This window comes from Podarcis filfolensis (genome assembly GCF_964270895.1).
Source record: "Podarcis filfolensis genome assembly, chromosome: 3".
Classification (NCBI taxonomy): Eukaryota; Metazoa; Chordata; class Lepidosauria; order Squamata; family Lacertidae; genus Podarcis; species Podarcis filfolensis.
In genome coordinates this window covers 30,390,372-30,406,254 of record NC_139606.1, presented here as the reverse complement: position 1 = coordinate 30,406,254, position 15,883 = coordinate 30,390,372, and the positions used below count along the sequence as shown (strand labels likewise).

At 41.3% G+C, this 15,883-nt stretch overlaps 1 long non-coding RNA gene across 1 annotated transcript in view; it reads right to left on the bottom strand.

The window, feature by feature from the left end:
- Nucleotides 1-2,423: 2,423 nt before the first annotated feature.
- The window catches only part of LOC310759860, a 133,821-nt gene continuing 120,361 nt past the window's right edge, over nucleotides 2,424-15,883 (bottom strand). Inside the window, exons 2-3 of the long non-coding RNA XR_014546583.1 lie at nucleotides 3,682-3,740; nucleotides 2,424-3,109 (exon numbers count right to left, since the gene is read on the bottom strand). This is a non-coding gene — a long non-coding RNA (uncharacterized lncRNA). The remainder of the gene's footprint in view (nucleotides 3,110-3,681; nucleotides 3,741-15,883) is intronic.

Sequence of the window (15,883 nt, the reverse complement as noted above, 5' to 3'; positions counted from 1 at the left end):
CTTTTATTCAATAAATCCAGCAGGTAGGGTTGAGTTCATGTGGCTTATGCTTATCACATTTGAATCTGCCAGTCTTCTAAGGAAGTCAGGGCAGTATCCAAGAGTTTCTGCTATTGTATCCTCAGAACAGGTTAGGCTGAAAGACAGAGGTGACTCTGCTGGAGGCTACACTGTGAGAAAAGCAGGAGATCTTTGTTTCCTCAGCTAAGTATGAGAAAAGCCCCTACCTACCTAGGATGTGCCTTGATTATTATCATTTAAAAAAATCAAACTCCTAGCTTCAGAGGTGCTCACCAATTACAATTACCTGCTTTTCAACCCCCCCTCCTCCAGTCATTTAATTTGTGGTGTTTTACAAATGATATTCACAAAGAACCAGAAGTGTGAGTACATTCTCTCCCCCCCCCCTTCTGAAATCAGGTATTTGCATTTTAATTGAATCTTTGTCTGAGAAGGCCACCCTGTTTAGTTTATCAAAAGGGAAAGTGGGAAAGCTATTTCACAGCTCTTGGGAGGGAAAAGACCATTATCTACTTGAATAGTTATTAATTTCCGTTTCGCTTAGATTTATTAAAGAGAGAGAGAGAGAAGTCAGTAGGGTAGATTCTCGGTTGCTTTTGCTGCAAAACTTTTCAGACTTAACATAGCCCTGTGCCAATTTGCCCCAGCTGAGAAATCTGGCCCAGCATCTGGAAAGATGCCTTTTTAATAAAGACAAAAGGTCAGTGTGAGTTTTGATGTATTGTCTTCAATATTAGCACCTTGCAAGATAAAAGGGAGGACTCACTGTGTGTTATTGAGAGCCATTAACATGTCATTCTCCATCCAGGGAGGCAGGAAAGTAGCTCTCCAGTCTGTGCTGGTCAGCATATCAGAGATGCAAATATGAAAGATTGAAGACAGGTGATATGTTTATCCTGTATATGAAATATTTTCTTTTCTCCCCTGCTCTCTCTCTCTCTTTTTTAAATAGAGTGCCTTGACACATAATTTATTATGGACTCACTGATGCTCATGTTCAGAAACCCACAGTGTCCACATAATGAGAGCATAATCAAAATTGCAGGCTGGACTTTTTCTCTCTTTAATTCAGATTTTCCATTACTGTGGAAAATCGATCAAGTAAAGATGGTACACATATGCAGTCACTGCCGGTATGGAAGCTTCTTAGTGCTTTTTTGGGGGGGGGAGCCTATATTACAACACCCTTGTGCTTCCCTTTGCCCTTTGCATGAGCAGATTTGTGCCAAGGTGTGTAATCAAAACGAAAACCCTTGGGGCAGGGGTGCGTGAATTAAAATAATAATTCCTCGCTCTCAGCAGTCTTCGACTGATGTTCAGCTTCAGTCTGAAGCACCTCAAGATCTGATTGTGTTGCTGAGAGTGGCAAAGGGAATCAAATCAGTCCTGATGAGTAGGCTGGACTGGAACCCATGTCCCAGTCTAAGTATTGACCACATTCTATCCACTACAACAGAAGGACTCTCTACTTAGGGCTGCCATACATCCAAGATTCCCTGGACATATCCAGGATTTCTCTGTCATAAATAGCGTCCGGGAGGAATTTTTGAAAATCGGTTGTAGTGTCCGGGGGAACCTGGTTGTATGGCAACCAAGGTTGGAAGCGTTGATTTTGTGTGTGTGTGAATTTCCTTAAAAATCGCTCAAAATTTTGCAAAAAAAAAGTTCAAAAACTTTTGTGTCAGGATCTTCACTTTTTGAAATATGGCAACCCTACTCTACATATCAGCCTGATGATATCTATAGGCAGGGGTGTAGCTAGCTGCTCAGGTGCCCGGTACGGCACACACGTCCTGCAGCCAGGGGCGGGGCAGCGCCAAGCCTGCAGGCACCCAAGCGCCCATGTCACTCCCAGGAGAGATGCGTGGCTTGGGCACGCTGCAGGCCCTGCGGTAAGTGTCAGCCCCCGCGGTGTGGCGCCCAATACTAGCAGCATTTGGTTGCGTTTGTTGGTTGAACTAAAGTTTCGTGAGCCCATTTTTTCCTCTTTTCTTTTTTAAACACATATTTTTGTCATTTTGTAACACACACCCCAGTGATGATACCGAGGGTGGACCACACACCCCGCACCCCCTTCCTCTGCCACTGTGTATAGGTTAAACTAAGGCTGCACAAATACATCTGCATTTTTCAATTACACTTGACAGGATTACTAAAAGGGGGGGGGGTAAAGGACCCCTGAACGGTTAAGTCGAACTGCTAGGTTGGCAGGAGCTGGGAAAGAGCAACAGGAGCTCACCCTGTCGTGGGGATTCGAACCGCCAACCTTCCAATCGGCAAGCCCAAGAGGCTCAGTGGTTTAGACCACAGCCCCACCTGCATTCTAGCTGAATCATGTTTATTTATTTCAATGGGTCTACTCAGAGTAAAACTTTGCTAGCTACTACCGTATAAAATGATAATGCATCTATTAGCTGAATATTTCCCTTGTTAATGAAAAAGCAACATGCTCTGTTAAATAGTTGATCTAAAATGACAAAAAAGGGTATCTGAAAACATGCTCATAATATGCCATCTTGAGGAGGAAACCAGACCCAGTTTCAAAAAAGGGGGAGGTGAAGTAAGCTCTTATGTTGATGAGGATACCATAACCAATATAATCTCCCTGTCACTCCTGGGGATTCTGAATCTAGATATGCAGCCTATAAATATACCTCACCTACCGCTCAATTAAGGTTTTTATATATATATATATATATAAGGCAGGCTAAAATGAGCTGTGATACCTGATACGGTAATTATAGTAACACCATCCAATCAGCATTCCTTGTTTTTAAAATTGCTAAGCTCCTCATATCTAAATAAAGCACCAAGTTGTTTGTGGGCAAAAATTCTAATAAGGCATGTATCTAAGGTTGTGTTCAACACAGTTGTTGTAATTTACATGATAATCAAAGAATATGTTTTCAAAAAGGTAAACACTATTAACTTACTAAACTTAGGGCTTGTTGTCATGGATCCTTGAGTCCATGATGAACATGGGAGAAAGGCATTGCTGTGCTGCAGAGAGATGTAGCCTTGTGGACCCATCGCCATATGCATGACACATATTTCGGCAACTGTAGTCATCTCAAATATAGAGTGGTTTCTGGGTGAAATGTTTTATGAAAGCGAAAACCTGCATTTGGTCATCAGCGCAATGTTGTATGCAATTTTGCCCGGCAAGCACATTTTTGCAAGCGGTTATTCCTAATATAATATGTTTTGTGTTGTTGTCACTAATATCTGCATTTGTATACACTATTTCTTCTACTGTATACATTTCTGTATGCATCATTTGGTTGTTGAAACATTTAAGGTGCCACAAGACTCTGGGATGGTTTTGCTGCAAACAGGCTAACACGGCTTCCGCTCCGGAAATTCTGGTCAATATGGGTGCAGTTCTGATCCTAAATCCTTGTTAACCCTCCATCGCTATTCAAAATTACGATTTAGAATGTCCATTTTGGTCATTTCCCTCTCTACACCTGGAACAGGGAGACGAGTCTTTCTATTTTTATCTTTTCCGTAGCTGATTTCTGTAGCTGAGAAAGATGGAACGACTCCAGCTGTAAGACTCTGATGGGAGGGATACAAACACACACACACACACACACACACACACACACACACACACACACATTTAGAAAGGCATCTTTCCTTTGATTTGGCAACGCTTACCTGGAGGCCTTCAGTTTTCACCATCCCTGCTGCTTGATACTGGCACTTCATCAAACACCCTGCAAAATGCAGACACGATGTTGTGTTTCCCCTGTATATTGCAGCTGGCTTTGCAACCAATAATTATGATAATTATTATTTGCATTCCATTCCAAGACAATAAGATAATGGCCTAATTTCTGGGAAACATGTTTCTGTCTGGAATGATTTTCCATTTTTAGAATACAAACTGCTTCTGTTGCATGTATGGTCCTAAAGGGGCAAAAATAGTACACCATCTGAGAGAACCTTTTTTTATTATTATTAGTTTGTTAGGAGAACATGAGGCTATTTCTCTCTGTTCTCATGTCACACAAGCTCAGAGCACACAAGGGGGAACATCCTTTGTGGTGCCACCTTTTACTAAAGTTCAACTGGAAACAATGCAAAGTAGAGCCTTTTTGGTGATGGCACCCCAGCTTTGGAACTCCTACCCCTCTAAGATATGACCCGTACTGATGCTGCTGAACTACTGGCACCTATTAAAGACCAGTGTTTTTTTGCCCAGGAGTTTAATGTCAGACTGGGGGGGGGGCAGGCCTTTTGTCAGAGGAGGGGGAAGAACTCAGTTTGCTATGTATTTTTATTGATTTTTATTGATTGGGGGGAAGCTGCCCCTCCCTGCCCCCCTTGGCTGCGCCCATGTGGAGGGTTGTGTGCTTTTACTCAGTTGTTTCATTTTGTTGTCGGTGTGCTATGATGTGCCAGGGCTGGCGTGTCCCGCTTCGCCGCTTGAGGCAAAACAGGAAGTGCCACGCCGCCCTGCCAGTGGCAGAGAACCAGAAGAGCCAGTTTCCAGTGAGATATCACCAGATCTCGCAAGAGCTCACACACTCTGTGAGATCTCGCAGAACCTGGGTGAGATCTCACAAGATTTTAGCAATACCTCACTGGAAATCCATATCAATGCTAGTGCCGCTTCTCTGTCAGCGACGGAGGCAGGCAGATGAGGTGGCCATGGATGAGCTGGGTCTGTGATGTGCATTTTAGCTACATTTTACTTGTAATGCATGCTGGAACTTTTCAGTGAACACTGGGTTAAAAATGTTTTTTTTATAAATAAACAATGTTGATGATAGTCAATATAGTTGTGGTGCAAATGTGCTACTGAGACAATATGACTTGGTGGGGGAGGGGCAGTATCATGCACGTGGCTTTGAGAAAACCCTTCCTTACCTTATCCTTAACACATTTTTATTCTGAATAAAGCATTTAAAAAACAACAACTCTCTTTGTGAAAGTGGAACTCTACGTTGCTTTGCTGGTGTTTTAAATTCATCCCGCAATTAAGAAGAGCATAAGAAAGTAAACAAAGAAGTTCTTTAAAAGATACTTCCCTTTGTCGTGTGCAGTCCTGCATAGCAAAGTTCATTGCATTGGCAAGATCCACACTTCGGCTGCTTGCAAGTGACTTATGGGAGTAGTCAGTGCTATTTTACTAGAAAAAGAAGTGTTTGAACCCATCATGAAAGCCTCACTTGTCCTGTTATAATGGCAATGGCGCCCACTTGAGAGGTGCCAGAACTGAGTTCCAGTGAGTTCCGGCTGAAAAAAAGCCCTGGGGGATAATGGTTTTTGCTTTAAAAGAGACTTTGTGGCGGGAAGTGGGGAAACATTCTAAGAAAGAACAAGAGAGAAAAATAATAATCAGCCTCTACTTTTGTCATTCATGCACATCTATAATTAGCAGGTTCAAGTGGGATGCAAAACCCATTCTGAGGAACAACTCAGTTCTTAACAGAAGATCTATTTTTTTTATATAATAAAAAAACCCCTCACACTGTAACTGCATCATTTAGGTTCCGGCTACTGAATCTGCTATTCTTCCACTTCCTCTGCAATTATGCAGCAGGTTCTTACAGACCATTCATCAATTGTAATTGGCTCAGATACTGCACTAGCTCTTACCAGAAGACTAACCCATTATTTTGCAGCCTCCAATTCCTGTATATCACCCCTCTTTTGTCCTCCTTTGAACAGAGAAGTGCTGGGCAGGAAATAGCTCTCTAAGTCAGACTCTTCTCTGTCTGCTGATTTTTTAAAAAAACTTTTTTTAAAAAAGAAGATGACAATGCAGAACTTAAAGCTTAAGAAATACAGCATTCAGTCCTATTGGTGAATTATTTACACCACACTTCGACTGTTACCTCAAATCAATATCACAATGTGATGCAATGCCATTAAAGTTATTTTGGTGCCATTTGGCTTTTATCAGACAGGAAAGTTCAGCTCCTTCAAAATCAAGACCAGTGATTTCTTTGAGGGCTTCCAGCAGTCAAGAAGCAGCCCAGTTGACTTCCCCTGCTTGGGATACACACAAGAGACCTGTGAGAGATGAAAAGGCTCTGATTGGGGAATTGGAGGAGAATCTTCCGTGCATCACTCTGAAGGAACAATTGCCTTCTGTTCCCCCAAATGTTCTGCCACTAAATAACCCAGAAGCTCCTCCGAAGCTCCCCTTGCCTTCACACCAGTCAACTCTGACAACTTTGAACTGCAAAAATGTTCATAGTTTGTGCGTGCATGTGGCACATGATGAGACAAGACAACAATGTACAAAGTTTACTTTCTGGGTAGGGAAATGCCACAGGTATAATGTGTTAGGGCTTAAGCAGACGGGTGCATGGTTGCTGCTGCTGAGCCACTTATCACCCATATGTCTCCCCAGCAATGACAGATAAAAGAAATATCTGGCCCTGATGTGCCATCTGAAAGTGCTGTCTTTAATTTGCCCCAGAGAGCAGGAAGGTGTTAAACGGATAAGGCCAGAGGCTATTCCCATTGAAGTCAGTTTGGGGAAATTATTTAAACTCCATTGGCAGAAAACCAATAAATGCATTTTAATCTCTGAGAGCTGTAAGCATAAACCTACACAGGATATCAAAGGAAAATCAAAAGTACATTGTAAATAAGTGAATCTTAGGGATGGGAAAATATAAGAGGAAGTACATCCTGGCATGAGGCCTTAATGTATATGCTTTACTTCTTCCTAAGTGCTTTATACCAAATCACTGTTTACTGAGTTGGGTTGTGGGTTTAATGAGAGACCTATGGAAAGAAAAAGCCCAAGAAGTCCAGTATAAAATCATGAATATATTAAACTGACTCAGATCCGTGTTTATTAGATTTACTGATTTCCACAACTAGGTGGAAATCAGTGTTTGCCATACAAAAGCCTAATAATAAATAGCCTTGTGTCTGTTTCTTTTCACAATTCTCATTTAAATTGTCTCTTGGGCATACTCAACTAGTTTCTGATATTGCCAACTGACTTTGCTTGTGGTTATGTTCATTCTTTTCATTTTCCTTTCGTAAAGGTTACTTGGCTTTCTTCCAGTTGCTATGGCTTTCCTGCAAGCTTTCTAAATATTCTGCTCATGGATACAATATTATCTGTATCTTGATAAAGGTTAGAGAGTAAGCATGGGAAAGAAATAATAAGCTACTATAAAGGCTCAAGTGTGTTGCAGAAAGTGCTTCAGAGCTGATACGAATCTGGAATTCTCCTCCAGCAATGTCATCACGTCTTTCACATGCTAAGCTTTAAAATTTAATTTACCATACAGGAAAGGTGGGGTGGATTAAAAAATAGATACAGATGACATTTCCTAAAAGAATGTGTACGATTTTGCAACTGTGAAGAATTAATTAAATCTAACAAGCAAGCAGCTCCAAGAACATGATTGCAATCCTGCTTGCCCCATGCATATGGTGCAAGGTGCATGGGGCAAACAGGAACTGTAAGCTAGCCAAGTAACCTAGGGAATATTATGGGAACGGCTAGGCCTGTACAAAAGGAGCCAGCTTCACTTCAACCAGGCTGTTGGCATGTCAAATAAAAAAGCCCCCGTTTTGACAATCATAAACAGTTTCATTTTCACCCCTTAGGGATGATTCATCCCAATCCAGATGCTCATCAGTTCCTGTTAGCTTACCCCCAGGGGTCAGTTTAAAAGCTGCTCTCTCTTAATACTGCTACCTGGGGCCACTGAATGAAGTTGGATGGACAAAGCTACTTATTCACACAGTGGGTGGACTCTACTACAATCAAACCTCGGTTCTCAAACGCCTCTGTTTTGGAACGTTTCAGCTCCCAAATGCCAAAAACCCAGAAGTAACTGTTCCGGTTTTCAAACGTTTTTTGAAAGCCAAACGTCCAACATGGCTTCCGCTTGAGTGCAGGAAGCTCCTGCAACCAATCAGAAGCTGCGCCTCGGTTGTCGAACATTTCGGAAGCCAAACGGGCTTCCAGAACAGATTACGTTCGACAACCAAGGTTTGACTGTACCACAAGATGTGGTGATGGCCCCCAACTTGGATGGCTTCAAAAGGTGGTTAGACCAATTCATGGAGGCCACTGGTCATGCTGGCTGTGTCTGCTTTCAGTACTGGAGGTGAATGCCAGGTACTGGGAAACACAAGTGAGGGGAGTGCTGCTGTACTTACGGTCCTGCTGCAATGCTTTCCTTGGAGGCATCTTGGAGGAATATGGACTAGACAGCCCTTGAAAGACCTACACTGGCTCCCAGTACGTTTCTGAGCACAATTCAAATTGTTGGTGCTGACCTTTAAAGTCCTAAATGGCCTTGGTCCAGTATACCTGAAGGAGCGTCTCCACCCCCATCATTCTGCCCAGACACTGAGGTCCAGTGCCGAGGACCTTCTGGCGGTTCCCTCATTGCGAGAAGCCAAGTTACAGGCAGAGGGCCTTCTCAGTAGTGGCACCCACCCTGTGGAACGCCCTCCCACCAGATGTCAAAGAGAAAAACAACTACCAGACTTTTAGAAGACATCTGAAGGCAGCCCTGCTTAGGGAAGCTTTTCATGTTTAATAGGTTATTGTATTTTAATATTCTGTTGGAAGCCGCCCAGAGTGGCTGGGGAAACCCAGCCAGATGGATGGGGTATAAATAATTTATTATTGTTGTTGTTGTTGTTGTTGTTGTTGTTGTTGTTGTTGTTGTTGTTATTTATTATTTGCAGAACTCTCCTTGAGGTGGTACACATAGTGGGTTAGTCTGAGAGACTGTGACAGGCCGAGTGTCAACTAGGTACATTCAAAGTTAACTAGGGATGAGAACCTGGATCTTACCCCAAGTTGTCACCTGATATTCTAGCCAGTGTATCCCACTGGCTCTAATATCAATAATAACAATAGAAGAGTCCTAATGATGAGTCAGACTAAAAGTTCAGGATATGCCTTCCCACAGCAGCCAGAGGGATCCCAGACACACACAGGAAGAGCATGAGACAACAGTCCTTTCCCTTTTCATTCCCAGGAATCTGTAATCAAGGGCATATTGGACGAAGGAGCCACATCAGGAAGAGATTAGGACGGGGCAGGAAGTGAATAAAAGAATTACAGAAAGAGGGAGAGAACCATTAAATTGTGAACGACTGCTTAAGTGCCTCCGTCACACTGGGGGGAAACCAGCCCATGGTACATTCCTGCGCACAGCATTTATTCCTTGCCTTGCAATATATCTGAAAGGGACTTTCTTCCAGATCAATTCATTATCAATTCTAACTAACATCAAATGATCAACATAAGCTAATGACACACAAGATTTTGGAAGCATTTTTGTGACTAATCAACTGTTTAGTCAAAGCATTTAAAAATACCAAGGAAGAGAGAGACTTTTCTTTTTCTTGCCTATAAACAAAATTCTTCTGCGCCTAAAGCAACTCTCTCATGAGTATGGAATGTACATTAATCATATGCTGCACAGAAATAAAAACACAAGCATCTTTTACATCAGAGATGCCATGGGACATCCAGATGACTTACTTAATAGGTATCTTTAACATTCATTGCCACAGATGGGGGATGGGGGAAATGGAAAAGAATTCAGTCTTTAACTTTCACTGCTGAGCCAATAGTGCTTTAGTATAAAAGTGTTATTCTTTCACTCTCTCTCCCTGCACCATTCCCAGTCTACTTAGTGATAATGAGAAAAGTTAGGTCTAATTTTTAAGGAAGGAATAGCAGAGAAAGATATTCTGCATGGAAGGAGAGAATATGTTTTTTTTCCCCTTTCTTGCCATGTTGCCAGGTTTTCATTTGAATCTTCTTCTCCTTCTCCTTCTCACAAATTAAGCTATAGGTTTTGACAGATATGGAAAACATCTGCCTTCTGGCAATCCATTTGTAAGTATGAATTATTCTAAATTAATCCCAAGAGTTTCTCTGAAGCCTGCTTTTATTTTTTATTTTTTTAATTAAGATACAGAAAAGCACACTTTTACTGACTCAGTCCCTCTAGTACTACTGTCTTTTCTGACAGCCAACTACATTCCAAGATCCCAGAAGATGATTTTCCCAGGTGTGCTACCAGAGGAGCCTCTTTTAAAATGTGAGATGCCAAAAGGACCAAAATACATTTAAGCAGACTCCCACTTTTTCACCTTGGGGTCAGTTTCCTAGCCCAATAATGCACAGGGAAATATGTGCATCTTTCTTCAGTGGAAGAGACACCAACTTCTTCCATTGGAGGCAATCAGAAATGGGATGCCTTATTCCCATACAGGAGAAAGAGGAATTGACTGTACGGGCAGCCAGCCATTCAGCAAAGAGCAACAAGATGATATATCAACTTGGGAGCTCATGTATGTAGAAAGTGCTGCCTTCACCACACTGAACAGCACACTTTGAGCTATCCTCCTTTATTTCATCTGACATACACAGCCAATCGTTTTTTTTTATGAGAATTAAAAGTGATTTGTGAGATGCTTCACTTCCCATTGTAAACACATTTCTTTCTTTTACCCCATGGATCCACCTGGTCAGACAGATGCAGGTTTTTGAAACAATACATAAACCTGCAAAATCTGTTAGACCAGTAGCAAAAAGCTAGATGAAAGCTTTGTTTTTCAATTTGCCGCAAACAGCACATTCCTTCTTGCTCTACCAGCCTCCACAGGATGCGTCCCCTCACTGTTGTACTCAGTCCACAGCCCAGCCTAGCAAGCCATTTCCTTAATTTCTGTGTGTTGTGTTTACCCTAAGAGTGCACATTTTCTATATCCAAGTGTTAGTGTTTTAAGATCTGGATACTCGCAAACACCCAGATAATCCCACCATTGCTGAATTTAAGAGGGTCTTACATTAAATCATACTTGTCCTAAGCCTTTCTGGAAGACATTCAAAAATTTTGAATTTAGTGTGATAACCATGAATTATAATGATTGCAAATGGTTCTTTGGAAATACCCATTAAAAGACATTTCAGAGGATTAGTTTGACTTCCAAGATCTATATTGTGCTCATTTTTTATCAGGTTTTGACATAAGCTGCAGGAGGGATAGACAGGAAATAATGAAGAGTCATGACATTCAATCCCACAGTTCTTCAAAATCCCTTCTATTGATCTGATTTGCTCAGTCCATTATCCCCCTGCTGGATGCAGCCAAAGGACTGACCCTCATTCTTTTGAGAGGTAGCGTTTGAAAATCCTGCTAAATGCTATGAAACAGAAAGGTAGATTTAATCATTAAGGTCATCAGGGACCCATAGATGGACCAATTAGAATCCTGCCATCTGGCCTGTACTGCTTCTAAGATTTTGTGAAATATTAAAGTAGCTTGGTAGCAAGGGCAATGCTGCAGGATAAACATCTTTTCATAATCCAGGAGGCCATGGGAACATTAAGGACATTTTATTGAATGCAGTTATTGCAGTAAGGCAGAAGACGAATTTGTTCTGTAACGGATAATGGATGATATCATAATGCTTTATTTATTCCCTGTTGTTTGGTGTGGTGGTGAAAATCTCAGGACAGAACAAATTGAGTTGCTGTTTGGCTGAATAAGGAGGATAAAAGGAGTGCTAATGTGCTCTGTGGGTCATGCCTTTTATGGAAATTGTGGACCTTAATTAAATACAATTAAATGCAGACATTAATTAAATGCAGAACCCCCTTTATCTGACCCTTAGTCTTCGATATGGTCCTCAAATATGTTTTGAGGAAATGGAGAGATATCAATCTGCCATATATCAAGGAGACAGAAACGAGGACACGTAGGTGAGCTCTTCCCCTCCTGTACTATTTCGAAATGAAATCAATTAATGCAAATGCAAAAATAAAAGAAAGTATACCGGCTGCAGGTTGTGGAAACATTACTATCTGAGTTGCCCAGAGGGGAACAAACCCCAGAACAGAGAACTGTAATTCTAAACATGCATAATACAAGTCTCACTGGATTAAATGAGAGTAAACATCCTTAAGATCAGGCATCAGGATAACCAGTTTAGAGATTCCTTATTTTCCACATGCCACAGTGCAGCCCTCCCCAACTTGGTGCCCTCCAGATGTTGTTGGACTACAACTCCGATCGGCTCCAGGCAGCACGGTCAATGGTTGGGGCTGATAGGCGCTGTGGTCCAAAAACTCTGTGGCAAGGACCAGGCTGGAGGTGCTGCCATATCAGGTCAGTGGTAGTTGAAGTAAGACAGCAGGAACAGCAATGACAGGGGATTAAAGTGCCTCTCTTTGACAAAAACAGGACAATAAGGATATAGAAGTACAAATGCTGCACCCTACAGTGGTACCTCGCAAGACGAATGCCTCGTAAGACGAAAAACTCGCAAGACGAAAGAGTTTTTTTGTTTTTTGAGTTGCTTCGCAAGACGAATTTCCCTATGGGCTTGTTTCGCAAGACGAAAACGTCTTGCGAGTTTGTTTCCTTTTTCTTAAAACCGTTAATACCCAGGGAATCCGTGCTTCGCAAGACAAAAAATTCGCAAGACGAAAAAACTCGCAGAACAAATTAATTTCGTCTTGCGAGGTACCACTGTATATCTTATGGCGAAGAAGCAGGTTGACTTGGTTGGGAGATCCTAAACATAAGAGGTACTACTAGAAGACTGCAGTGTGCGAAGATTAGAGCTGTCAAGCAGCAAAATAACTTCTAGTTGATTCACCATCTATGCTGTAAGTTAAATCAGTTTGCATGTTGGTGTCATTTTTATGAGCCAGACTTGAGCTTCAGAGGAGTCTAGGCATGATTTGAAATAGGTTCAGGGTTGGGTTGAGTCTCAGAATTAGCTTTCTGAACCCTGCTAAACTCAGCCCCCACCATTGCATACATTCAAATAAACAAGAAAATAAGGAAAGGCCACCCTCAATTTTCTTTTTCATTCCCTATGACAGCTGCACATCAAATCAACAAGAGAGAGAGAGATGAGGGTGCTATTTTTGTTTTTAAGTGTGCCTTTGACTCAGAGCCTCGTTGATTAAAATTTGTCCTCACGATTAGATAGCGGTCCTCACAGATGAACGAATGACAGGTTGCAGCCCTCAAGAAAATGACAAAAGGAGCATGGAACACAAACTTGAGCCCAACAATATAATGGAGGAAGAAAAAGAGGACATAGAAAGGAGGGATTTATGGCATATAGACTATAAACAGTTTCCTGCAGTTCTCCAGGCTGTGTCAAGATCCAGTGTTTCACAGCATTTTCAGAGAAAGGGAAGGGGGAGGGGGAGTCCCTCATCTGTTTCTGACAGGGTAACTAAGATACCGCTTTGGGTAAATGTTGACTTTTCAAATGGCAACAGCCATGATTGCGATGGGAAATCACAAGCAATAATTCTTGAGACAATTCATTCTGCTCTTTGTTTATATGTGAGAGAATCTACATTAATAAACTGCTGGAAAACCTCCCTGTTTTGAAAGCATTAGCTTAAATGTTATCACTCCCTGATATTACTACTGCTTTTTGAAATTAATGCTAATTTACAAGTTCAGTTGCTAATGTGTTGATGTGTTGTTTTCTAAGCAGAGTAATGGTATAAAGAACAATTTTTGGTTGTTACTGCAATAATTTGACAGAATTATCCTAAGACTTTTTGTGTCAGAATTAAGCACTAATGCAACATCACATCAGTAAGTCCGGAAGAAACATTCATGGAATTGCCCTGCATGGGCACATAAACTCTGTGCTGTTACTGAACCATATATAAAAAGTACTCCACTGTTTCCTGCTGTTTGGTTTTATGAGCCTTCAAGTGTTTAAAGTTCTCCTGTCCTCTAAGGCTGAGGCGGCTACCTTTTTGAGGATTGAGGGCAGCATTGATCCATGGTCAACTGTTGGGGGTGTGGCACATGTCAATGTGGGTGTGGCCAAAGTGTAAAAATGGGTGTGGTAAGAACTGCATTTCCCAAGGCTGCCTTCCAAAAGGCTTTCCCATTAGAAGGCCATTTAGAATAATTTTTCCCATTAGAATAAGTTTTTATCTTTTTTTACAAGTACAATCTTTCATTTTGCCTTTTGTGAACCGTGATATCTAAGGCTGGTAATGTTTCATTTGGCACTGGGATTCTTTTTTTTATTAAAGAAAGGTACACATGCATAGGTGAAGAACTACCTCTATGCATTGCCAGGGTGGAAAATGGGTAATGAATTGCCAGGGAGGAATGACGGAGAGGTGGGACCAAAAGCAGCCTGGATACATTCCATCAAGCGCTGCCCAACTGATGAGATGGAAAGCAGCAGAATAAAGAGTATGATGGCTGAAAAAAATTGGAATGTCATGTGCCAATTGCACAAACAGAAAAACTGGATTTCAGCGAACCATTTGTGTAAGTTAACATCTCCATTTGGGCACTGAGCTGCGGTAGCCGCCGGGGCTGGAACTAAGTGTGTATACAGAAGCACAAGCCCAAATGGTTTTTATTGCTTCACATACTTGGATTCATATTTGGAATAAACCTCAGCCTAATATGTGTCTCTTGGAAGTGGGGCAAAACAAAAAATCACTACTCGGGTGCTTAAATTTGAAAGGCAGAAAATGCACATTTCAATATCCTCTCTACATGATTAGGCATTTAATGAGGCCATAAGATACTCATGCTAGATATTCATCCGCTCACAGCAAGACTTATCCTTCCTTTGGTAAACACACAGTTTTAGGCAGTGCTTTTTTTCTGGGGGGACGCATACCTCTAAACATTTTGTGAATCTAAGTTTGGTGTCATTGAGGGGCAGTATTTCAATATGAGTAGGAAAATCAGATTACCCCCAAACATTGTTTTTTTTTGGGGGGGAAGCACTGGATTTAAGCTACTCTCAACAAGATAGGTGAGGCTGGGCAGAGCTTACTCCCCACAGGGAGGCCATTTTGTGGCAATATACTATCGCCATGTCTGTTTCACTCCACACATTTAAACTTTCTCCTCTAGTCTCTTAAGTAACTGCAATGCTTCATCTTGCCTAACATTTGTGTGTGCACACGCACACACACAAGAGGAAGTAATTCATTTACTACCATACCCAGGGACTTGAATCTGTCAGAATCTGACCTTTAAAGGGAATAATGGAATGTGACTGCAACTTAACTAGAACCGAGAGTAGGAGCTACTGAAGCTTTCATTTTGGTGGACTCGTTTTCCCTTTCGTCAGACCTTTGCTGCTTGACAGAAAAATAATTACTTTTGTTGTGTTTTCTCATCTTGATCTTTCTGGGGATAGTATCTTTAAGATCATCAATCATTATCTCTTAACAGTTACCTTTTCACTGCAGCCTGCCCTGTTGTGTCTGATTTAATGATACAGGAATATCAGGCAAAAGGAAGTAAAGGATTTCTGGGTAACTCCTAGTAATTAAAAGTCCTACAGGAACTGTAGCCCACCAATTGTTTCAGGAAAAGGAACTAGAAATACAGAATTACATGGTAAGATTTTTAAGAATGGAGGTGGGGACGAAAATCAAGAAGTTTGCCTTACATAGGCACTATTCCTGTGTTGACACCGGGTGTTGTAGGTTTGCCATTCCTTGCTTTTATCCAGGAAGTATTAGATTGTAGTTTTTACAGAAAGTGAGGAATGAAAAATAATCCCTCTTGTTTTGTAAATGCCTGCCTAGAGACATATACTGTATCACCATGGTAAACATTCAATGAGTTTTGGATCTGTCCCTAAACTGCCAAAGTAAAATGGACTGCAGCATCAATTTTGCAAAACTAATTTTGTGCTCAGTTATACACATTGGTGGGTTTGTTTGTTTGTTTCAGGAGCTCAACATAATTATGTTTTAAAAATAATTCTGAACTAATCTTTTTAAAAAATTAAAACTGAATGGCAATGTATTTACTCTTTCATTCATACACCATAGACATTTGTACAACCGAACAAATATTTCATTAACAATAAAGACTGACAGAGA